Source organism: Hevea brasiliensis, chromosome 5 (assembly GCF_030052815.1).
Source record: "Hevea brasiliensis isolate MT/VB/25A 57/8 chromosome 5, ASM3005281v1, whole genome shotgun sequence".
NCBI lineage: Eukaryota > Viridiplantae > Streptophyta > Magnoliopsida > Malpighiales > Euphorbiaceae > Hevea > Hevea brasiliensis.
In genome coordinates, this window is record NC_079497.1 from 67,014,658 (window position 1) to 67,041,040 (window position 26,383).

The 26,383-nt window shown below is 37.3% G+C and overlaps 1 non-coding gene across 1 annotated transcript; it reads left to right on the forward strand.

The window, feature by feature from the left end:
* Positions 1-5,296: 5,296 nt before the first annotated feature.
* On the forward strand, positions 5,297-5,403 carry LOC131180418 (small nucleolar RNA R71). The gene has a single exon (XR_009149193.1). It is a non-coding gene; the product is annotated as a small nucleolar RNA R71 (small nucleolar RNA).
* Positions 5,404-26,383: the final 20,980 nt, after the last annotated feature.

The window sequence follows — 26,383 nt, forward strand, 5'->3', positions numbered from 1 at the left end:
GTAAATGTCAAATTCTCAATTTTTTGTGTGCTAAATTGGTCTAGCTTGAAGTCCTATTTCTCTTGGTTTTTAGCTTCTGGTCAAAGAAGCAAAATTGTAGCTCTATGTCTTATTGCACGTGGGGCAAAATTTCAGGTCATTCTGAGTTGTATAGATTAAGATATGGTTAATTTACTAAAGCTGGACAGATTGCACCTTTAGTGCAAAATTTGGTCAATTTTAGGTCACTTTGAGTTCAGGTAGTTTTGGTACCCGAATTTGTGCAAGCTATTTGACTTGGTTCTGGCCATTTCTAGGCTTTGGTGTCTTCATAAGAATTGTAGCTCTATATCTAAGCTAATCATGGTAAAAATTTCAGGTCAATTGGACCTTTTTTGAGTGAGTTATGGTCATCCTAATGATTACTGTTCATATGGTCAAAAATCTGGGTTGCAAGGTTGCTATTCCGGATTTGGTCATTTTTAAGGGTAGTTTCTAGGCAGAATTTTGGCAACATTTCTACACGAAAGTTGGCCTATTTGGTGTCTAATTTCACCCCCCATTGGCCTCAAACCAATTAGGTTTATAGTTTGACACTTATGACCTAATTTAGGTACTGCCATCAATACACAACCTACACAAAATACATACACTTCCAATTTGATATTCCTTCTCCTCCTCATTACTTCAATATTCAATCAATGACACTTCCATATATATATATTGTACACAATTCCAGCAACAATTTTTGGGCAGAACATTCAAGTGCTCAATGCACACAATTCACCATTAAGTTCAACATTCACTTCCACCAAAATTCAACATATCTCAATGTCAATATTACACATACACTTCAACATAATCATACTTCAATATCACTTACACATGCTGCCCACAATTTAACACTAGCATATTTCATTAATAAACTATATATTCACACACAAATTTATGATTTAATAGGCTGCCAAATATGGCAGTTTGCTCAAAGCATTAAGGTTCCATTTCACACCCTTAATTCAAGCACTACATGCACATACTTAGATTTTAACTTACTACATCCTTCATTTGAGTTAATCAACCATAATTTCCATCCATTAGTGGTAAGAAAAACTCAAATACAACACATAATCATGGCTGCCGAAAATGGACCATTTCATTTCTCTAGATTTTCTTCATTTCTCTTCACCAAAATACTCACCTCAACCTAAACACAAGGTTTACTAAAGCAAGGGAGAGGTTTTGGACACTTAACACTTTTGAAGCTTATCAAAACTTCACCAAATCTTGTTTTTATTGTTGCCAATATCTTCCCCAAGGTAAGTAGGCAAGCTTTAATGAAGGAACCAAGTAGAAATGGTGGCTTGATCATGCACCCATGGAGGTTACATGTGGGGCGGCCATGGTGATTTCCATGGTGAACTTCATTTCTCTCGGTTGGTTATTTCTCAAGGTTGAAGATGATGGTTTCTGTCCACAAATGACTTGTATAGCTGTCCCAAATTAGGAGTTAGTGGAGCACTAGGTAATAGTTTAATGGTTAATTAGTTAAAGTTCCACTATTTGCACATTTAGCTAAATTCTTTTACTATTTACATATTGTATCCCATTTTAATTTTTCATGAAATTTCCTAAGTGCAATATCATTTATTTTTAATGGACATTGAGGTCAAAAGGCAACTCTTGGTGTCAAATGACCAAAATGCCGCACTTCGGGTTATATTCCCCATTTTTCAGTAACATCGATTTTTATCTGTTTCTCAATTTTTCATTTTTTCTTTGTACTAATTTATTAATTTTTCTTTGATATTTCTACTGTCAATTACATTTCAATAAACCTTTATTTATATCTCAAAATTAAATTCCAAGGGTTCCCTACGGTCCTAGGATCGGCAACGGCCTTCCCGGTGCGGTCATCCATCGCTGTAGTGCCGGATTATTTAACTTAACTTCATTTTCTCTCTTTTATTTTTCTTTGACTTTTCTTGTATTTTCTTTTTATTTATTTCATCCTTATATGTCTGTTCACTATCATCGAAGTGTAGTTTCAGACATCGTGACTTGCCTGGACTGATATTTGGCCACTGGAGCAACATAACATACAGAACACATACAGTGGGGATGTTACAAAGATGGTACTCTTCGTCTGTGTATCGACTACAGGAAGTTGAATAAAGTGACCATAAAGAATAGATATCCACTGCCTCGCATAGATGATTTGTTTGATCAGTTGAAGGGTGCAGCTGTGTTCTCCAAAATTGACTTGAGATTGAGTTATTATTAGTTGAAGGCGCAAGAGCAGAGCATTCCAAAAACTGCTTTTAGAACTCGATATGGCCATTATGAGTTTTTAGTAATGCCATTAGGGTTGACTAATGCTCCAACTGCCTTTATGGACCTGATGAATACTATCTTCAGGCTATATGTAGATCAATTTATTGTGGTATTCATTGATGACATTTTGGTGTATTCAAGGAGTGCAGAGGAGCATGATAAGCACCTGAGGATTGTGCTACAGACCTTAAGGGAGAAACAGTTGTATGCCAAGCTATCGAAGTGTGAATTTTGGCTGAAGGAAATTTCTTTCTTAGGGCACATTGTATCAACTAAAGGCATTAAGGTAGATCCCAGCAAGGTAGAAGCTATCCTTAATTGGAAGCCACCCAAAAATGTTATAGAAGTTCACAGTTTTCTGGGTTTAGCTGGTTACTACTATTGTTTTGTAAAGGGATTCTCCATGTTAGTATCTCCACTGACGAAGTTACTTCGGAAAGATGTGAAATTTCAGCGGATTGATAAATGCCAGCAGAGTTTTGATGAGTTGAAGAGGTGTTTGACTGAAGCTCCAGTCCTGACTTTACCTACACTGGGTAAAGAATATACTGTCTGCAGTGATGCTTCTCACAATGGGCTAGGCTACGTACTGATGCAAAACTGAAATGTCATTGCTTATGCATCTCATCAGCTGAAACCCCATGAAAGAAACTACCCCACATATGACTTGGAGCTTGCTGCCATAGTATTTGCTCTGAAGATCTGGAGACACTATTTGTATGGGGAGAAGTGTTTCATCTACACAGATCACAAGAGCTTGAAATATCTGGGCACACAAAAGGAGTTGAATTTGAGACAGAGGAGATGGTTGGAATTAATCAAAGACTATGATTGCTTATGATGGGTGTCGAATCCACCAGAAATTAAATTAACTGAAATCACCAAGTATGAAATATTTTCTATAGCAAGTGGTAAATCCAGGTTGAACCCTAGAGACTGAATTATTGGATTTTCGTGCACTTGTGTAATGGAAACAAAATAGACAAAGATTGGGGAGGGGGGGGGGGGTTGCAACACAAAATCAGAAGAAAGCAGAAATTCAAGAACGAAATATGAAAATCTCAATTTAAACAAACTTCAGCCCAAGGTAATTCTTATTCCAATGCGTTGATTTGATCATAGACAAAAGAAATATAATTATCTCTTATTGAATCCTTAACGTAGATTTACCAAACAGCTAGGTAAAACCCTGACTTCCCTATACTCATCAATTCGAGCCCAACACTCTCATTGACTCTAATTATTAACTAAGTTGGTATTAAGCAATCCTCATCAAATTAATAACTGCTTTAAGAAAAGGAAGTAGTTAAGCTGAATAACAATTTATGAAGCATAAATCATTTAATCCACCCTATTGTTTCCTTAGGTTATTATCGAAAACTGGAATCATAATCAATAAAACCTAATTGCTACTTATGTTCAATCTTACATGGCATCAAAGATATTAAATTTGACAGTCTCTCTAGCAAACTCCATAGTTAAAGTACCATCATCTACATCAATTTTAGTCTTGGCAGTTTTTAGGAAAGGTCTTCCAAACAAAATCAAAGATGACTTTGATGTGGGAACACTATCCTCCATATCCATAATGTAAAAATCTGCAGGAAAAATCTATTCTCCGACCTGCACCAACACATCCTCAACTACTCCTAATGGGCAAGCATTAGAATGATCAGCTAACTGAATAATGACATTGGTTTCTTTCAAAGGACCCAAATTTAAAGTTTGAAAAACTGAATTTGACATAACATTAATAGATGCTCCTAAATCTGCCATTGCACGTTCAAATTTAGAATCACCTATTCTACAGGGAATATAAAACGAACCTAGATCCTTACACTTAGCGGGTAACTTTTACTGAATTAATGCTGACACATTTTCCCCCACACTAATCTTCTCATTATTCCTCAACTTGCGCTTTGTAGTGCATAGTTTCTTAAGGAATTTAGCATACTTGGGAACTTGTTTGATCACATCAAGTAAAGGTATATTCACCTATACCTTTCTGAAAGTCTCCAAAATTTCTTTCTCTTGTTCTTCTTTCTTATTTTTAGCCAACCTGTAGGGGAATGGAGGAAGAACCGAATTATTAATCTTATTCAAGTTAGGTTCAGTATTTACCTCAACTTTAGGAACTTCAGACTCTTTTTCTCCTTGCTCTTTTTCTCCTTGCTTCTTCTTTTTCATTGGCTCATGTGGAGTCTGATTATCAATTTCTTTCCCACTCCGCAACAGTATCGCACTTGCATTTTCTCTAAGATTCATGGCTGTTTGTGATGGAAGCTTTCCAGAACCTTGAGCTTCTAGCTTACTCACAGATGAGGCTAACTGACCAATCTGCCTCTCTATATTTTGAATGCTATTTCTGGTCTCCTGTTGAAACTATTAGGTATTATTAGCCAAAGCCTTAACAATTTCATCAAGTGACATACCTTGATTTGAGGGAGGTGGAGGTGGAGGTGGAGGCGGTTGTGGTTGATTCACTTGTGGTCTTTGCTGCTGGTATTGGTTTTGCACCGGTTGATTCCCATAAGTCGGATTGGGATGATCTCACCATCCTGGATTATAAGTATTCAAATAGGGATCAAACCTGCGTTGTGGCTGTCCATAATGTCCTACTGCATTAGCATGTCGCATTGATTCATCCTCTTGTAACGCAGGATACATATCAGTAGCATGACCTAAACCCAAACAAATTCCACATGCCTTAACAGTTTGCATTTTCCGTACAGCCAACTGCCTCACTAAAGAAGTTAAATCAGAAATTTATTTCTCAAGGTTAGATGTACTTACCTCATTAACCTTCATGGGAGTGTGATCCATTCTCATTCCAAACTGCTAAGAATTTGCTGCCACGTTAGCAATCAGCCGCTTTGCCTCTTCTAGTGTCTTGTCAACCAAAGCTTCTCCACTAGCAGCATCTATCATACTACAATCCATTGGTAGAAGTCCCTCATAAAAATACTGAATCAAAAGCTGCTCACTTATTTGATGATGGGGACAGCTTGCACACAGTTTCTTAAATCATTCCCAATACTCATACAAGCTCTCTCCATTATACTGCCGAATGCCACAAATTTCTTTTCTTTTGTTGGTAGCACGGAAAGGAGGAAAATACTTCTCTAGAAATATTTGCTTCATCCCATTCCATGAGTTGACAGATCTAGAAGGAAGGTAATACAACCAATCTTTAGCTGTTCCTTCCAGTGAGAAGGGAAAAGCTTGAAGCTTGATTTGATCCTCTGAAACTCCTTGAGGTTTCATGCTGGAACACACAACATGAAATTCCTTTAGATGCTTATGCGGATCCTCACCTGCAAGATCATGAAACTTAGGCAACAAATGGATTAGTCCAGATTTCAACTCACAAGCAACATTTAAAGCAGGCTATTGAATACACAAAGGCTATTGGTTTAGATCAAGAGCAGCCAACTCTTTCAAAGTCCTTGTAGCCATGGTTTTGTTTTTGAAATTTGACTCTGAATCTGAATTCGAACCCGAACTTAGCTCCTTGGGAGATTGGACTTCTTCAGATGTACTCGGAATAAGCCTACCTTGCTTAGCTGGTTTTTCTACTTTTGGGTCAAAGATCAACTCACCAAATTGAGAAGTTCTTGTCATAAACAAAAAGAAATTAAAGTAAAAACAGAAAAATGCCTCAAAAGCCTAGAAAACAATGGAATTTGGCCTCAAGAGGGTGGGGCCAAAGAATCCTATGGATTCATTGGTCTTGATCAGAGCATCATTTCCTTCAAAATAGGTATGAGCCGCCCTCCAAATTCAACCAAAATCCTTAATGAACAGTAACAATGAACAGTAACACCGTAATTTTTTCCAAAAACCTGAAAAATAACAACACTTCACAAATAAAATTAATAACAGAATATCTAACACCAAAAACACGAAATCAAATAAACTTCAGTCCCCGAAATTGGCACCAAAATTCTTGATGGGTGTCGAATTCACCAAAAATTAAATTAACTGAAATCACCAAGTATGAAATATTTTCTATAGCAAGTGGTAAATCTAGGTCGAACCCTAGAGACTGAATTATTGGTTCTTCGCGCACTTGTGTAATGGAAACGGAATAGACAAAGATTGGGGGGGGGGGGGGGGGGTTGTAACATAAAATCAGAAGAAAGCATAAATTCAAGAACTAAATATGAAAATCTCAATTTAAACAAACTTCAGTCCAAGGTAATTCTCATTCCAATGCATTGATTTTATCATAGACAAAAGAAATATAATTATCTCTTATTGAATCCTTAACGTAGATTTACCAAACAGCAAGGTAAACCCCTGACTTCCCTATACTCATCAATTCGAGCCCAGCACTCTCATTGACTCTAATTATTAACTGAGTTGGTATTAAGCAATCCTTATCAAATTAATAACTGCTTTAAGAAAGGGAAGTAGTTAAGCTGAACAACAATTTATGAAGCATAAATCATTTAATCCACCTTAGGTTATTATCGAAAACTGGGATCATAATCAATAAAACCTAATTGCTACTTATGTTCAATCTTACACAACAATTACGGATTATGAAGATGAACTAGCAATTGATCTCATCAAACAATCAACTAATAGGCCTTTTTAGCAAATCATTCAATAGATCAAAGACAAAGAAATCAGAAAACAATAGATATTCAAAAAGACATAAATTAAATTAAGAACCTGATCTCACAAATCAAGCAGAAGAACTTGAATCCCTTGAACTAAATTAAAAACTTAGCCACTCATGTTCATGGCTTACAAAAAAATAAAGAAGAAATCTAAAAAAAAAAAAAATGGAGAATGAAGGTGTTTTTGAGATCGAGAGGCTGCTGAATGGTGTTTTTTGGGGGCGTCTCTCCCTCCTTGGTGCGGCTGCTATCTCTTCTATTTATAATAAATGGTCTAGGGTTAGGTTTTTCTAGAGTCTCTGTCAAAAACTGCAACTGGAGTGAAATTAGGAATCTGACTGTCGACGGATACACGGCCCGTGTATCACTACACGGCCTAGGGCCGTGTAACTTACTGGAGCTGAATGGCCATGTTTCGCATGGGCACAAAAAGTTACACGGGTCTCCAGGATTTACATGATTCAATTTACATGGCCTGTGTACTTTGTTTCTTCCTTGGTTCAATGGATTCCTTCTGGAAGAATGTTACACGGGTCTCTAGTTATGCTTACACGGCCTGTGTACTTTGTATCAACAATGTTTCTCAATCCTTCGACCTTTCCAAGCTTCCTTCCACACTATATAGCTCCGGAACTTCACCAAAACCCTGAAAAATACAACAAGAGTCAAATTTCTCCATTTAACACAATTATTTCAACAACTCTCTAAACATGTGCCTAATAGATAACTATACTTAACCAACTGAATTAAACATAAAAACACGTTAAAAACACTAAATGTGATGGAAGTAAAATTAATAAATTATGCACTTATCAGCTTAATAGATTATCAGCCAGGGAAAGCAAATGAGGTAGCTGATGCCTTAAGTCGCAAGACTATGGCTAGTTTAAAGGTTTCTCCTTTGTCTATGGTGCATGAGTTAAGGGTACTACATGCTCATCTGGAGATGGATGATGAAGGATAGATGATAGCTACCTAGCAAGTGAAGCCAATGTTGATTAATCAGATAAAAATGGCAGCACAAAATGATGAAAAATATTAGAAATTGATGGAAGAAGCTTGGGATGGCAAGAAAACTGGATTTTCAATGAATGATGATGGCTTACTGTTACACCAGGGCAGAGTGTGCATTCCAAATGATGTATAATTGAAGCAAATCATCATGAAGGAAGCACATGATTCTCCTTTTACTATGCACCCTGGTGGAACTAAAATGTATAGAATGGTAAAAGAGCACTATTAATGGATGGGTATGAAGAAGACATAGCTGAGTAGGTATCCAAATGCCTGACTTGTCAGTAAGTGAAGGCTAAACACCAAGTGCCAACTGGTTTGCTACAGTCACTACTAATTCTCGAGTGGAAATGGGAATGAATTACGATGGATTTTGCCTAGAACATAGAAGAATCTTGATGCAATTTGGGTCATTGTGGATAGATTGACCAAGTTTGCTCAATTTCTACCAGTGAGGATGGACTATAGCCTCGATAGATTGGCTAAACTATACATTGATGAAATTGTGAGACTTCATGAAGTGCCGGTATCTATTGTGTCAGATAGAGATCCAAGGTTTACTTCTAGATTCTGGGGTAGTCTGTAAAAAGCCCTAGGAACTATATTGAACTTTAGTACTGCATTCCATCCACTGACAGACGGCCAGCCTGAGAGGATAATTTAGATCTTGGAGGATATGCTATGAGCTTGTGTGATTGAGTTTGAAGGTAGTTGGGACACATACTTGCCTTTGATTGAATTTGCTTATAATAATAGCTATCAATCAAGCATTGGAATGCCTCCATATGAAGCATTATATGGCAAAAAGTGCAGAACTTCTTTGTGTTGAAATGAAGTGGGTGAAAGGAAACTGATTGGCCTAGAAATTATTCAACAGACAGAGGAGAAGATTAAGCTTATTAGAGATAGACTCAAAGCTGTATCAGATCGTCAGAAGTCCTACATTAATCTAAAAAGAAGAGATATTATGTATGCAGTGGGTGACAAGGTATTCCTCAAGGTTTCCCTTTAGAAGAAGATTATGAGATTTGGCAGAAAGGGGAAACTGAGTCCTCGCTTTATCGGGCCGTATGAGGTTCTGGAGAGAGTGGGTCCTTTGGCATATAGATTAGCACTAACTCTAGAGCTAGAAAGGATTCATAACGTCTTCCATGTGTCTATGTTGAGGAGGTATAGATCAGACCCCTCTCATGTTTTACCAGTAGAAGAAATTGAAGTGAATCTAGACCTCACTTATGAGGAAGAGCCTAAAGAGATCTTGGCATATGAGGTGAAGCAGCTGAGGAACAAACAGATACCTCTAGTAAAAGTGTTGTGGAACCATCATTCAAGCCAGGAGGCTACTTGGGAGCTCGAGGAGAACATAAGGAGATAGCACCCACAACTATTCAGAGATTAATATCAGGAAAAATTTCAGGATAAAATTTCTTTTGGGGGGGGGGGGGGGTGTGGGAGAATTGTAACACCCCCATACTAAGTAGTCTATACATTCAACTATTCTGGTGACTAGTGTCTATCCAGATAGTCAGGATGTCTAAAACTATATCTATGTCATCTAGAAAAGCCATAAATAAAAATTAATAGAAGTCGCATGAAGGTGAAATGGAAATAAGAAAAATAAAGCATAATCAATTAAATGACCCGAGATCCCGGCGATGGGTGACCGAACCGGGAAGTGACTATGAGCTCAGTTGTTACCCTAATTTCATATGGGACCCTATGACACCCAAGGCCAAGGGATAATTGTGAAGCTAATAGTAATGTGAAAACCACAGAAAAGAATAGAGAACAAGTTCAAATAATTAAAACAGAATTTAGGAAGCAACCTAATGCTATTAGAAAAATTGATCAGATCCGATGAGGGGCAATTTGGTCAATTCACCCTCAGAGGTGACTCTTGGCCTAAATGTCCATTAAAATGTAGGAAATTAAAATTATGAAAAATAGAGTAAAAGTGAAGAGGTGTATAAAAGAAAAGAAAAAGGAAAAGAAAAATTCAATTTTATAATGAATTATGACATCATGATGATGTATGCATGACATAATTAAAATTTATAATTTAATTAAATCATTTTTGGGATAAGTATATAAGGGGATAAATAAAAAGTCAAAAAGAAAAAAAAAAGTGGTCTTCTTCCCCAAATCCTAGCTGTCCCTCTCTCTCTCCACTTCTCTCAAATATCCACCATGGATGAGTAAGTAAAGCTTACAAAACCCTAATTTTCCTTCATAATTTCATAAATTTCAACACCAATTCTTGAAATTACAACTTGGGTTGAAGATTGAAAGTGAAAGAAAGGAGAAAATTGAAGAGTTTAAGAAGATAGAAAAGCTCCACATAGGTGAGTCTCTCTTTCTTAGCTTGAATTAGTATATGCTCATGTAATTAAGAGTAACTAAGTGGAAATTTACTTAAGAATTGAAAAATTATATATAGAACTCAATCTATGAATTTCAGTCAGCTTGTGAGGGTGAGGGATTTGATGAATTTGATTTAAATGAAACATGCTTTGTGATGTTTTATGAGGTGTTGAACATGATTAGTGAAGTGAATTTGCATGAATTAGGAAATTAGGAGAATTAGGGTTTATGGTGGTTAGGGTTTTAGAAGAAATTGGGGATTTTTGAGAATTATTGACCAATTGATGTTGTGATGCTCAATTATGGTTAATTAGGGTGTTTATAAGTGTAAATTGATGAATGGAATTGGAATGAGTTGTGAATGTGGAATGGCTGAATTCTGGACCAATGAGTCTAACAAGTTTAGATGGCCATAAGTTGAATTTTGTTGCTCCAATTGGTGTTAGACCAATTGGAATTGAAAATAGCGTCATAATGCTACATTTTTTAAGAAGAAACCTTACCCAAAAACTGACCATAAGTTGGTCTAAAATTGGGTTGAATCCGAAATTGGTGCTCTGATTCTGGGCAGAATTGACCAAATGAACAACAAATGTTCAAATGGCAATAACTTTGTGTAGAGAGGTCAAAATGACTTGATTCTTGAACCAATGGAAAGCTTAGACATAGTAGAACAACTTTCATGAAGAACAGAATCCAAATTCTGACCATAACCTAATCAAATTGCTAACCAAATTTAGGTCATCAAAACTGCCAGAACCAAATTTGCCCAGAAATTTTGGACATAGAGCAATCCAACCAGTTATGGTAAAAATGACATAACTTGAGCTAAAAAACTCCAAATGGAGTGATTCAAAACAAGAATTAAATTAGAGACACTAAGGAACAACTTTGATGAAGAAAGTTTAGCCAAATTTCCACTGTAGATTGGTCCAATAGAATAGTAAACATTGATGACAAAAACTGAAAATTTGAAATTACTTCTAGGAAGACTTGAATTGTAATTGGTAACTAATGCCAATAAGTTTATAACCCAAAATGTGGTACTAGCATGGAATTAAAATTTTATACCTATTAATTATGAAAAAGTCAAAAATTTATGTAAATAGTAACCATAATAACTTCAAATGCAAAGAACCCAATCTTATGCGACTTATTAAGTAAAATTAAGTGTGCAAAATTTATTTATTGGACTTATTATTAGAAATGATTTGGAAGGGTATTGAAACACTTTAATTATGTGTTTCAGTTGGAAAGGAGCCCTCCAAGGAAGGAGGAAGAGTGGACTAAGTCAAGGCAAACAAAAGTGGCTTGTGCACAATAATTTGATTTCCTTGTTTTCCACTAGAAAATTTATTTGAATAAGTGTGTTGTGAACAATTTGTGATTGTTATAGTTTTGAGAAATCTATTTGGGAAATATTGTGTTGCCTAATTTATAAGTGACAATTTTCAATTACATATGACTAGTGTTTGAAATTGAATTATTTGAATGAAATGATTTGTATTGGATTTTGAAATCACACTTGGCATGACAATATTATTATGTTCCTCCTCCATCTATAGAGTTGAGATTGATTATGTTCCTCCCTCTCTAGCTTTTTCCAGTTTGAGGCTGAGATCGGATGAGTACTCATATAGCTAGCTAGCCACCTCCCTCATTAATTTCGATTAGTGAGGTTGTAGATTGCTTTGTCGCAGTGTACAACACGGCATTGATCGTAAAATTTTGTGTCATGACCTAAGTTGTGTAATTATTGGCAACACTATTGTTTACAATTTATTTTGATAAATTGTTGTTAAAAATATTGGCATCGGTTTTGTGAATTATAAATGTGAAAAAAAAATTTAAATTTTTTGCTTATCAATGCGTGATTATATTTTAGTGACTTTTAAAAATTATTATTGTACACCACTGAGTAAATTACTCAGTGATGGCTTTTTCTTGCTGTCACAGATAGGGAGAAGGATAAAGTAGCAGAGTGAGTTGCTATAACTGTAGTTAAAGGAAATTTTAAAAACTTTTATGGGTATAATATTTAATGCCCTTGTACATATTGGAAGTATTTTTAACAGGTTTTCAAGAACTGTTTTCTCAATTTCTAGCCAGTATTCTGCCAAAATTTCTATAAAATTTTTGAAATCCCAAAAAAATCAAAATTTGAATTCATGACATAAACTTCAATTAAAGGCTTTTTAGTAATTATTCAACATTACCTGACACTTTAAAATGAATGGAAATTGGTTTAAAATCCCTTGTAGTTTATTTAATGGGTTATCGGTAGGTGAAGTTCGGTAATTTATTAGGTATACTACGGGATCATATTATACCTTACAGAGAGGTAAGGTGTGACAAAGTCTGTACACTTTCTGCCAATGAGGATGGATTACAGTTTGGAAAGATTAGCTAAATTGTACATTGATAAAGTGGTGAGGTTGCATGGAGTGCCAGTGTCTATTGTATCAGATAGAGATCCAAGGTCCACTTCTAGATTCTAGGGTAGTCTCCAAAAAGCCCTAGGAACTAGATTGAACTTCAGTATAACATTCCATCCACAGACAGATGGCCAGTTTGAAAGGATCATTCAAATTTTGGAGGACATGCTTCGGTTTGTGTGATTGAGTTTGAAGGTAGTTGGGACACACATTTGCCTTTGATTGAATTTGTTTACAACAATAGTTATCTGTCAAGTATTTGAATGCCTCCATATGAAGCATTGTATGGCAGGAAGTGTAGAACTCCCTTGTGTTGGGATGAAGTGGGCGAGAGGAAGTTGATTGGCCTCGAACTTATGCAGTAAACGAAAGAAAAGATTAAGCTCATTAGAGACAGATTTAAGGCTGCGTTGGATAAACAGAAGTCCTACATTGATATGAAGAGAAGAGATATTCAATATAGTGTGGGTAACAAAGTATTCCTTAAAGTTTCTCCTAAAAAGAAGATCATGAGGTTTGGTAGAAAGAGTAAACTGAGTCCTCGCTTCATTGGGCCATATGAGGTTCTGGAAAGAGCGAGTCCATTGGCATATATGATGGCATTGCCTCCAGAGTTGGAAAAGGTTCACAATTTACATCACATTCCTATTAATTACTTGTTCATAATATACATTACAATACAATTTCTAAGCATTTTATACAAAATATAAAATATGATCTATATGGGCTCTATCTACATGCATTGCTGAGGAGGTCTGTTTAGTATTCGCTGGGCTTTAACTTCAGTACCTGCGCGAGAAAACAATTCCATCGCGCTAAGCATTGCTGCTTAGTGGTGCAATAATAGAACAAGAGAATAAAATATACAAATAAAGAAAGAACGAAACATAATTTGAATATTTAAGAATTAATTTAATTTAATACAATGTGTCTAATATTAATTATCTTTTGTTCTCATTTGTTTCGCTTTGGAAGCGTTTAATTTCGAAATTCACAGTGATAATGTACAATATACAGAATTTATAAAAATACTCAATTTATATTCATATGGAATTTAATATGTTTAATCCTAATTTAGTCTTCTTTGAAAGTGTTTATTTGCTAATGTACAGTAATGATGTACAAAGAAAAATGATTTGAAAATAATAAATTTATGCTTATATTGTTATATAAGCACGTTTGCAATATTCATTTATGTTATAATTTTCTTTGCTAATCCTTTAGCATTTTCTCTATACTTGCTAGGTTGTCTCAGATTATTTCATAATAAGTAAATTTTGATATCTATCCAGTTCATTTCGATTCTTTCTAATAAATAACTATCCTAATTTATTTTAGGTTATCTTACTCATTTATTTTATTTAATTTATAATATTTTTAATTGCTAATATTCTTAACTTATCTCAATAAATTACACTGCCCAAGTAACCTCTGACAGTGACTAAATCGATAACGGTGGCGTTGGACACCGCGGTGCCTCGGGCCGTCATACCATGGGACGCAGAACGTCAACCACGTATGCAGTCAGTATGGCTAAAAAGCCATGATAACACATAATCGGGCATAAAAGCCATGAATGTTGGCATAAAGCCATGAATACGGGCATAAAACCATGAATACAGGCATAAAGCCTTTCGCAGTACTGCTAAAACAATACCCTATTGGCATGCCAATCTATCTAATCTGACACACGTGTCTAGGCAATACAAGGGCACATAATATTATTAAATATTAATATATTGTGTTTTATGTATTCATTATTTCATGAGAAATTTCAATTATAATTCATACATTCATTTGATCATTTATATGATCACAATTCACATCAATTATCCTTTTATACCATTGTACTCAAAATACTTCTCCTTTCTATAATAATGAGAACTAATGTCTCATTCATACATTAATATAGTTCATTTATTCATTCATTATGTTATTCTTATTGATCACAATTCTAAACAATGGTTCACATGTACCATTGTATTCAAAACATTTTCCTTTCTCATTTATACATTTAAGAATCTACTTATGTAGTCACAATTTTATATTTCAAGTTGAGATATTAATATTTTATGAATTCCATTTGTGATGGGCATATAAGCCCTAACTATCTATTCACATCAATTAGGTGACTTATTTTTCATGTTTCAAGTAATCCATGAATATTTTATGGTTTTCAAATTTATGGCCTAATTTCTTTTTAACAATTTTGACTAGGATGCATAGTCCATATTTGTCATACAATTCTAAGCATTTAAGCTTAGAATTGGTTCTAGGTCTTCATCTTAATTCACTAATCATTTTGATTACTATTCACCATACTAGTCAACCAAAATGTTGACCTTTTTATACTTAATGGATATATTAATTCTAATTACACCAAGATCCCACATTTTGAGTTTTACATTTACTAGTATTAATTGCCAATTGCAATTTAAAGTCCCCTAGATGCATTTTTAATTTCAAATTTTGAATTTCAAGTTTTGGTGTCACTATTCACCTCATTGGTCAACAAAAATGTTGACTTTTGCATAGACAATAGGTACATTGGTTTTAACACTCCCGATGTACCACATTTTGCATTTAAAACTTGTTAGAATCAATTACCAAATCCATTTCCAAGCTTATTTCAAGTTTTCATGTCACTATTCACTTCATTAGTCAACTAAAATATTGACCTTTGCATAGAAAATATGTACATTGACTTTGGCACTTCCAACATACTACATTTTTCATTTAAAACTTGTTGGTTTTGGTCACTTTCTCAAAGCTTAGGTCATTTTGGCAAAATTGCCAATTTTCGGTTTTGGTGCTCCGAAGTTACACTGTTTCATTGGTCGATTTACTGTTGGAATTTGGCAAAACTTCCTTCATAGAAAATGTTCCTTATTTTGTCTAGTTGAATTTCTTTTTTTGAATCACTCCATTTGGTGTTTTGTAGCTCAAGTTATGGCCAAAATAATTTTACTGTTCACGTGTACTGTTCCTGCTGAAATTTTGGGTTTTGGCAGATTTTGGTCCAACTTTGGTCAGTAATTTGACCAAGTTAAGTTCATAATTTGGTCTAACTTTCTTCATATGAAATGTTCTACCATGTCTTAGGTTTCCATCGGTTCAGGAATCGCCTAAATCCGAGTTTTCTAGAGAGAGTTATAGCCATCCAAACATTACTGCTCAAATGAAAATTCTGGAAATCTCAGTACAGTAAACTTCACTTTGCTCAATGATTTGATTAGGTTCTGGTCATAATTTGGGGTAGGTTTCTTCATGAAAGTTGTTTTTCTATGTCTTAACTTATTGCTGTAAAAATTTCAGATCAATTGACCATTTCTACAGTGAATTATGGCCAAATGAACAGTTACTGTTCATTTGGTCATTCTGCAGGGGCTGTTTGCAGGGTATCCGGATTGGGGCCAACTTTTGGTCCTCTTGCTTTGGTCTTTTGGGCATGGTTTCTTCAGCAAAAATGTGCCATTATAAGCCTAGTTTCATGTCCAATTGGCCAAACACCAATTGGACCAACACAGCCCAAGCTATGGCAGTCCAAGTGGACTAAAATTTCAGTCACCCTGCTGCACTCACAAGGCAGCATGCTCCTTCACTTTGCCATGCTATAGTTCAGTCCAATTTATGGCCAACTTACCTAAAATGGTCACTAATTGACCATTAAAATGTTCTCTAACAATTTCCCAAGCTAAATCCAAGTTTCACTCCCAAACCCTAACTCACTTTCAAGGATTACACCAATTACTTTAGTTAGCACACCAATTCATCATACATATATATATATACCTTAAACATCATCTTTAGTCCACTCTAAGTCCATCAAAAACACTTAATCTTGTTCCTCCCTAGGGCTGCCAAAATTCATTGTATACATACACATAAATTCCATTCATTTAATTCACAAATTCTTGCTTATTTTAGGTCTCTAATCATGGAAAGAGAAAGATGTATGCATAATAGGCACTAACCTCTTGTAGGGCAGAATTTTCCCAAGCTTGACTTCACTTTCTTTCACTTTCTAGGCTGCCAAACACTTTCCCAAGAGCTATGGACAAGTTTTAATGAAAGGGGTTTAGGGTTTAGTAGTGGAAACAAGAGAGAAATGAAGCTTAAAGGAGCTTTAATGGTGGAACCTCTTCTCTCTCTCTCTCTCAACGTTTTTTAGGCTGCCCAAGGTTGAAGATGCAGATTGGTTTTTCATATTTTTGGTCTCTTTTATCTCTTTTAATAAGTTTAACAAATTGTGATTGGTGGAGGAAATTTAAATGACATCATATGATGTCATAATTAGCATTTTCTTTCATTTTCTTTTCTTCTCTTCTCTACTCATTTTCAATTTAATTTTTAGCAATATTTATTCATATTTTAGATCATAATAATTATTTACTCAACTGGACAAGTCGGCCAAAAATCGTCTCTGAAGGCGAAATGACCAAAATGCCCTCCGTTTGGCTTAACGGGTCAAAATTGTCTCTGTCTGATTGAAAATTTTTCTAAATATTTTCTTGGCATTCTAATGCCATAGGAACCTCAATGACCCTTCTCTGGAGTCCCAAAAATTATTTTATGAATTTTTCCCCGGGTCTAGGGCTCCTCGTTGCGAGAACCGCAACTTCCCTCTGGTTACCAGCTCATTTGACTTAGTTGTATTTCATTTCTAAAATTTTTACTAAATTTCTCTTATTAATATTTGAGTTAATTATGGTTCCTGACTTTAGTTTAAATATTTTTCCAGAAGGTCTAGCTGTCCGGACCGACACTGGTCACCGGAACAGTAGACTGTGCGGAATTGCTACCGGGAGGATGTTACAAAGCAGCTAAGGAATAAGCAGATACCACTGGTCAAAGTGCTGTGGAACCATTATTCAGGCCAGGAGGCTGCATGGGAGCGTGAGGAGGATATGAGGAGGCATCACCCATAACTCCTTAGAGACTGAGACCAGGTAAATTTTGAGGATAAAATTTTATTTTTAAACAAGGGAGAATTGTAACACCCCGAACCTCCGAGCTCTGAATTGTATCATTTTTGGTCTGTGAATAGTACTATTTAAAGCTACCTTAGAGACCAAAAATAAAGGGAAAATTAATTGAGATAGAAACAATAAAAATTCAAGTGAATAAAAAAAAAATCTAAGGACTCATCGGGTATTAGGAAAAAGATGAATTATAACCCAATGAGGGGCATTTTGGTCAATTCACTTCAAGAATTGATTTTTGACCAAAATGTCAATTAAATTAAATGAAATTAAGGTATGGAATTATGAAGAAAATTTTTTAGGAAAAATTTAAGTATAAAGTGAAAAGAAAATAAAAGAAATGAAAACCTAGAATTTTAATCCCATTTTGACTTAATTAAAATTTTATGACCAATGAGCTTTGGACAACTCAATTAAATGAATAAAATAAAATAAAATTAGAGATAAATATAAAAAGGAAGCACATCTTCTTTTCCTCCCCATTTGGCTACCCCACACTCCCTCTCTCGCTCTCTCTTTCTCTCTTATTCTTCTTCATTCTTCCACCCTTGATAACCCTTCTCAAATCTTGATTCCTCATTTTCCTTCCATGGGTTTTCCTGTAACACCCTCCCGGTAGTAACTCCGTACATTCTACTGTTTCGGTGACCGGTGTCGGTCCGGACAGCTAGAACGTCTGGAAAAATATTTAAACTAAAGTCAGGAATCATAATTAACTCAAATACTAATAAGAAAAATTTAGTAAAAATTTTAGAAATAAAATACAACCAAGTTAAACGACCCGGTGCCCAAGCGATGGGTAAACTAGAGGGAAGTTGCGGTTCTCGCAACGAGGAGCCCTAGACCCGGAGGAAAAATTATAAAATAATTTTTGGAACTCCAGAGAAGGGTCATTGAGGTTCCCATGGCATTAGAATGCCAAGAAAATACCTAGAAAAAATTTTCAATCAGTACAGACAATTTTGACCCATTAAGCCAAACGGAGGGCATTTTGGTTATTTCGCCTTCAGAGGTGATTTTTGGCCGACTTGTCCAGTTAAGTAAATAATTAATATGATATAAAATATGAATAAACATTACTAAAAATTAAATTGAAATTGAGTAGAGAAGAAAAGAAAAGAAAATGAGAATAAATGTCAATTTTGACATCATATGATGTCATTTAAAGGAATTCCCACCAATCACATTAAAGCATAACTTAAGTAAGTGATAAAAGAAGACAAAAAACACCAAAAAAAGGAAAAAACAATCTGTTTCTTCCCCAAATGAAAGAGCAGCCGTTTCCCTCTTTTCCCATAACCAAACCTCCATTGATTTTCAATCCAAAGCTCAAATTCCCTCTTCATTTCACCCTAAAACCCTAGAGACCTTTCACTAAAATTTGTCCTTGCACCTTGCAAAACCTCTTGGCAGCCAAGAAGAAGAAAGAAAGTGAAGTTTTGGGCTTGGAAAAATCTGCCTACAAGAGGTTAGTGCACATATACACCTAAAGCTCTTTATTTCTATGTTGAGGGACTTGAAATAAGTAAGAATTTGTAACTAAAATGAATAAAAACTATGTGTGTGTATGGCATCAATTTCGGCTACCCTAAGGAAAGAACAAAAGTGGAGTGTTTGTGATGGTTTTAATGGACTTAGAATGAATTAAATATTATGCTTAAGGTGTATATACACATATATAATGAATGAAAGTGCTTAACTAGGTATATGGGTGAATTGAAATAGAAACTAGGGTTTTGAAAAGTGAAAATTTGACTTGGCTTAGGAAATTGTTAGAGAACATTTTAATGGTCAATTAGTGACCATTTTAGATAAGTTGACCACAATTTGGACTGAAATATAGCATGGCCAAGTGAATGTGTAGGTTGCCTAAGGATAACAGCAGAGTGACTGAAATTTCAGTCCACTTACACAGCCATAACTTTGGCTGTGTAGTCCAATTGGTGTTTGGCCAATTGGACATGAAACTAAGCTTATAATGGCACATTTTTTCAGAAGAAACCATGCCCAAAAGACCAAAGCAAGAGGACCAAAAGTTGGCCCCAATCCAGATACCCTGCAACAGCACCTGCAGAATTGACCAAATGAACAGTAATTGTTCATTTGGCCATAACTCACTGTAGATATGGTCAATTGACCTGAAATTTTTACAGCAACAAGTTAAGACATAGAAAAACAACTTTCATGAAGGAACCTACCCCAAAATATGGCCATAACCCATCCAACAAAGTGATTTCAATTACTGTTCATTTTACTGTAGATATGGTAATTTCTGCAGAATGGAAATCAGGCCAGCTGTGGTTTTTGGACCATATCTGGAGCTACAAAACTCCAAATGGAGTGATTCAAAAAAGGAAATTCAACTAGACAAAATAAGGAACAACTTTCATGTTTGCCATTTCTTCAAATTCCCACTGCAACAGTGTCCAATGGAACAGTAAATTTGAGTTACAAAAACTGAAAATTCTGCTTCCCTTGGTTTAAACTTTGAAATGGTATAAATGCTTAATGCCAACAAGTTTTGAATGCCAAATGTGATATATTGGGAGTGCCAAAGTCAATGTATATATTTTCTATCCAAAAGTCAACATTTTTGTTGACCACTGAGGTGAATAGTAACACCAAAACTTGAAATTCACAAATTGAAGAATTTAAAAGTTTCAAATGCCCTAGTATACCTAACAAGATTGGTTTGGATAGTTTGGCATGCCAATAGGGTTCGATTAGCGATCGCACATGGCAATATGCCATTCCGTGATTTTATGGCTTTTAGCCATTCGACCTTGCATTGAGACTTGGCCTTGTGCTCGATATTGTTTACACTTGTTAGCCGCTCATGCACACCGAGATGCATATGTGACCGATGGTGTGACGGCCCGAGGTACTTGATACCCAGGCCGGTTACCCATTATCCATCCGATGCCTAGTGTAGGTTACTTGGGGCAACCAAATGAATAAAAGTGGACAAAGTAAATGGTATACAAATACCAAACAAATATAACATATACATTCATTACATATTTATTTCTTGCTATTTCCTTTATTTTATTATTGCACCACTAAGCATTATTGCTTAGCGCGTTGCTTTTGCCACGCGTAGGTTCTGGAGATACAGATCGTGAGCCCAGTAGACCGCAGACTGGGTGAGTTCATCTTGCAGCTCTGCACAGTGTCCGTGTCACCTCACTACCTGCAGTGCATTGGTAGGGCACTAGGTGTTATTTTGTCATTTTGTAATTAAATTTTTATTTTCTCATATGTATTTGGATTTATGTAATGTATTTTGAGGTTCATGTAAATAATAAAGATTTATGGTTATGTATGGAAGTAATTTGGGTATTTAATTGTTGTTTATATATGAGAACCCTGAGAAATGATGATTGAGAACTGAAACTGAACAATGTGAGATTTTGATATTGAGACTCTGTTGATGAATTGAAGTTGGGATTGTTTGGAAAATTATTTGGAAGTGTTTTAACAGGTTTCGAAGAACTGTTTTCTCCATTTTTAGCCGGTACTCTGCCAAATTTTCTTTAAAATATTCGAAACCTCAAATAAATGACAATTTCGATAAATGGCTTAAATAAATTATATTTCACAAATTATATTCAAAAGCATGATAAAAAATAAATAAGGCATATTAGAGTGTGCCGGTACACCGTGTGACATTGCTTACTCGGGTATACTGTACACGGGTAAGGGGTGTCACATTTAGTGGTATCAGAGCACGGTTTAGGCGTTTCTGGGCCTAGATTGAGTCCATACCATGCATTGCATTTGTAAGAGTCGAGGTGACACTAATGCAGATCTGTTTGTCTTTCTTATTTTGAATAGGATATGGACCCTTCATCTCAAAGAGCAGTCGAGGAGGAAGTGGAGAGTCATGCTCCACCTGCAGCAGCTGAGACTGGGGGCATGGGAGAACTCGCTCGCTACCAAGCAGAGCTCGCCACTGCTCCGCCACTCAAGCGTAACTCGCTCCACGTGCCATGTTCTAGCAAATGGCCAATTTCTTTAGACAAATGGCCGGGGTAATGCCAGCACCACCACCACCATCAACTCCACAGCAGAAATCACACCTGGAAAGGCTAAGAAAGTTTGGAGCAGTGGACTTTTTCGGTAAGAGAGAAGATGACTCTGTTGCAGCCGAGAATTGGTTGAACAGAACGGGCAGAGTTCTAAAACAACTCCACTGCACCCCAGAGCAAAACCTAGAGGCTGCCATATCTTTGTTGCAAGATGATGCCTACGAATGGTGGGACACGGTATCCAGTGAAGTGCAGCCAGAAGCTATAACTTGGGACTTCTTTCTCTCAGAATTCAAGAAGAAATATGTGGGTACTGTATACCTGGAAGAGAGAAGAAGAGAGTTTATTAACCTGAGGCAGAGACAGCTGTCAGTGGCCGAGTATGAGAAGGAATTCGTCCGATTAAGCCGCTATGGAAGGGAGATAGTCCCTAATGAAGCTAAAAGATGTAAGAGATTTGAAGAAGGACTAAATGACAACATAAAGATCCAGCTCACTGCCTTGGGAATCACAAAATTTAGCAAGTTAGTGGAAGCCGCAATAAGGGTTGAAAAAGTGAGAATCAGTGAGCAGACCAGAAGGGATAGACAGTAGAAGAGGGGCCCGGGTCAGTCTAGCTCATCTCCTACACCTGGGAAGAAGTTCAGAGGTCCACCTGCACAGAGTTCAGGTCAGCCACATGGTCAGGGTCAGTCTCAGGGGCCCAGACCATAGTTCACCCCTAGGAGAGGTCAGTCCACACCATCAGTGGGCAGTTCTCCAGGGATCAGGGGACCAGCCCCAACATCTTCTGCATGTCCACACTGTCTGAAATGGCACAAGGGGGAGTGTTGGAGAGTAACTGGTGCCTGCTTGAGATGTGGGTCGACAGAACATCAGCTGAGGAACTGCCCACGCAGAACTACTACAGCTGCTCCAACATAAGCAGCATGCACTGCTCCCGCACTACGAGGGGTAGAAAATCGCAAGTCCGAGGTCAGAGGACCATCGCAGAGGCCTGCATCTGAGCCAGCAGAAAGGCCAGATAACAAACCACCTGCCAGAAATTATGCCCTGAGAGCTCAGGAGGAGCAAGATGCCCCGGACGTCATCAGGGGTACGTTCTCCCTCTACAATACTCCTATGCATGCATTGGTGGATCCAGGATCCACTCACTCATACATCTGTATCAACCTACCCGTAGAAAGGGGAATACTGGTAGGGGAGAGTGACCAAGACATTTTGGTCACTAATCCATTGGGCCACAGTGTAGTGGTGAACAAAGTATACAAGGGTTGCCCGTTAAGGATTCAGGGGTATGAATTCTTGGCCGACCTGATTGAGTTACCCTTCCACGAGTTTGACGTGATTTTGGGAATGGACTGGTTGTCACGTCATCAGGCAATAGTTGATTGCAAATTGAAGAGAATTTCTCTAAAAACTTCAGAGGGTAATGAGATCACAGTTGTGGGGGAAAGGACAGAGTTCTTGTCCAATGTCATCTCAGCCACCGTTGCAAGAAGAATGATGAGAAAAGGCTGTGAAGCCTACCTAGCACATGTGGTGGATACTAGGCAGGCTAAGCCAAACCTGGGTGACATACTCACAGTAAGAGACTTCCCAGAGGTATTTCCCGAAGAGTTGCCTAGTTTGCCACCAGAAAGGGAAGTTGAATTTGCTATTGAGACACTGCCGAGTACAGCACCCATTTCCATTGCTCCTTATAGGATGGCACCCACTGAATTGAGGGAGTTGAAAACTCAGTTACAAGAGTTGCTTGATAAGGGGTTCATACGCCCCAGTGTGTCACCATGGGGAGCTCCAGTACTGTTTGTGAAAAAGAAGGATGGGACTTTGAGACATGCATCGATTACCGGCAGTTGAATAAAGTGACTGTGAAGAACAAATATCTGTTGCCTAGAATTGATGATCTGTTTGATCAGTTGAAGGGAGCAGGAGTATTTTCTAAGATTGATCTCAGATCAGGGTATCATCAGCTGAGGGTGAAGGATGTAGATGTGCCCAAGACTGCATTCAGGACCCGGTATGGGCATTATGAGTTTCTGGTGATGCCCTTTGGCTTAACAAATGCACCAGCGGCATTCATGGACCCTATGAACCGTATCTTCCATCCATACCTAGATCAGTTCGTAGTGGTCTTTATTGATGATATTCTGGTGTATTCCAAGACCGGGGAAGAACATGATGAGCATTTGAGGATTGTTCTGCAAACCCTGAGAGAAAAGGAACTGTATGCTAAGTTGTCCAAGTGTGACTTTTGGTTGAATGAGATTGCATTCCTTGGACACATAGTGTCAGCTGATGGGATTAGGGTGGATCCCAAGAAAATAGAAGCAGTGATAGAATGGAAGCCTCCCGTAAATACAATCGAGGTCAAGTTTCTTGGGGCTAGCTGGTATTACAGAGATTTGTGAAGGATTTTCCTTAATAGCCGCTCCAATGACCAAGTTGTTACACAAGAATGTCGATTTGACTGGAATGACAAGTGTCGCACCAGCTTTGAGAAGTTGAAGGCTATGTGGACAGAGGCACCAGCAGCACAAACAAGGTCGTGAAAGGACTTCGTGGTCTACAGTGATGCCTCTCATAATGGGTTAGGTGTGTATTGATGCAAGAGGGAAAGGTGGTCGCTTATGCTTCCAGCGCCTAAGGCCACATGAATGCAATTACCCTACCCATGATCTAGAGCTTGCAGAATTATCTTCGTGATCAAGATATGGAGGCATTACTTGTATGGTGAAAAGTGCTACATTTACACAGACCACAAAAGCCTGAAATATTTGCCAACTCAGAGGGAGCTTAACCTTAGACAGAGGCGATGGATTGAGTTCCTGAAGGATTATGATTGTGTGATTGACTACCATCCTGGGAAGGCAAATGTAGTTACTGATGCTTTGAGCAGAAAGTCCATCACAGCTTTGAGATCATTGAATGCCCGTGTATCTTTGATTCGAGATGGAGCTATTTTGGCTGAGTTACAAGTGAGGCCAAACCTGCTACAGTAGATTTTAGATGGGCAAAAAGTAGATGAAAAGTTACTGGCTATTATGAGCAAAATCCCAGAGGGAAAAGCAGCTGACTATGAGGTGAAAGCAGATGGGTGTCTGCACTACAAAGGAAGACTGTGTGTACCGGATAATGGGGAATTGAAAGCCAGTATTCTAAAAGAGGCACACACCAGTGTATATTCTATGCACCCAGGAAGTACAAAGATGTATCATGATCTGAAGCTTCAGTATTGGTGGCCTGGTGTGAAGAAGGACATAGCTGACTATGTGACTAAATGCTTGACATGTCAGCAAGTCAAGGCAGAACATCAAGTTCCATCAGGTTTGCTACAGCCTATACGCATACCTGAATGCAAATGGGATCGGGTCACCATAGATTTTGTAAGTGGTCTACCTCTCACTCGGAAGAAACATGATGCAGCATGGGTGATAGTTGATAGATTGACGAAGTCAAGACACTTTCGCCGCTTAGACCGACTACTTACTAGAGAAGTTAGCAGAATTGTATATCAGTGAGATAGTTAGACTGCATGGAATTCCACTTTCCATCATATCTGATCGAGACCCAAGGTTCACATCGAGATTTTGGAAGAAGTTGCATGAGTCCTTGGGTACACAACTCCATTTCAAAGATGCCTTTCCATCCTCAGACGGATGGGCAATCTGAAAGAGTAATCCAGGTAAATAATTGAAACCAATTAGATAAATACACATATTGAACTGAAATGATAACAATAACATGAAAAATATGTCAGGTCCTTGAGGATATGCTGAGGAGTTGTGTCATTGAGTTTGAGGGAAGCTGGGATAGATACCTCCCGCTGGCAGAATTTACATACAACAATAGCTACCATGCTAGCATCCAAATGGCCCCATATGAAGCACTGTATGGGAGAAAATGTAGAACTCCAGTGTGCTGGACTGAATTGGGCGAAGACAAACTGGTAGGGCCAGACCTGGTGAAACAGACTAAGGAGAAAGGGAAACTAATCAAAGCCAACTTGAAGGTTGCCTCGGACAGACAGAAATCTTATGCCGGCCTAAAGAGAAAAGAAATAGAATATGTGGTTGGCGACAAAGTGTTCCTCAAGGTGTCACCGTGGAAGAAGGTATCGAGGTTTGGAAGAAAAGGTAAGTTGAGCCTTAGGTTCATTGGCCCATATGAAGTCATTGAACGTGTGGGTCTAGTGGCCTATAAGCTAGCTTTACCACCAGAGCTGGACAAGATCCACAATGTGTTCCACGTGTCCATGCTCAGAAGATACCGCTCAGATCCTTCACATGTCATCTCCAGGGAAGAAATTGAAATACAGCCGGATTTGACATATGAAGAAGAACCTTTACGGATCCTGGCTCGGGAAGTAAAAGAGTTGAGAAATAAGCAGATTCCATTGGTGAAAGTACTTTGGAGGCACCACAACACCGAGGAGGCGACTTGGGAAAGTGAAGAGACGATGAGGCAACAGTTCCCTCAACTGTTTGCATCAGGTAAATTTCGAGGACGAAATTTAAATTAGAGGGGAAGAGTTGTAACACCCTCCCGGTAGCAACTCCGTACATTCTACTGTTCCGGTGATCAGTGTCGGTCCGGACAGCTAGAACATCCAGAAAAACATTTAA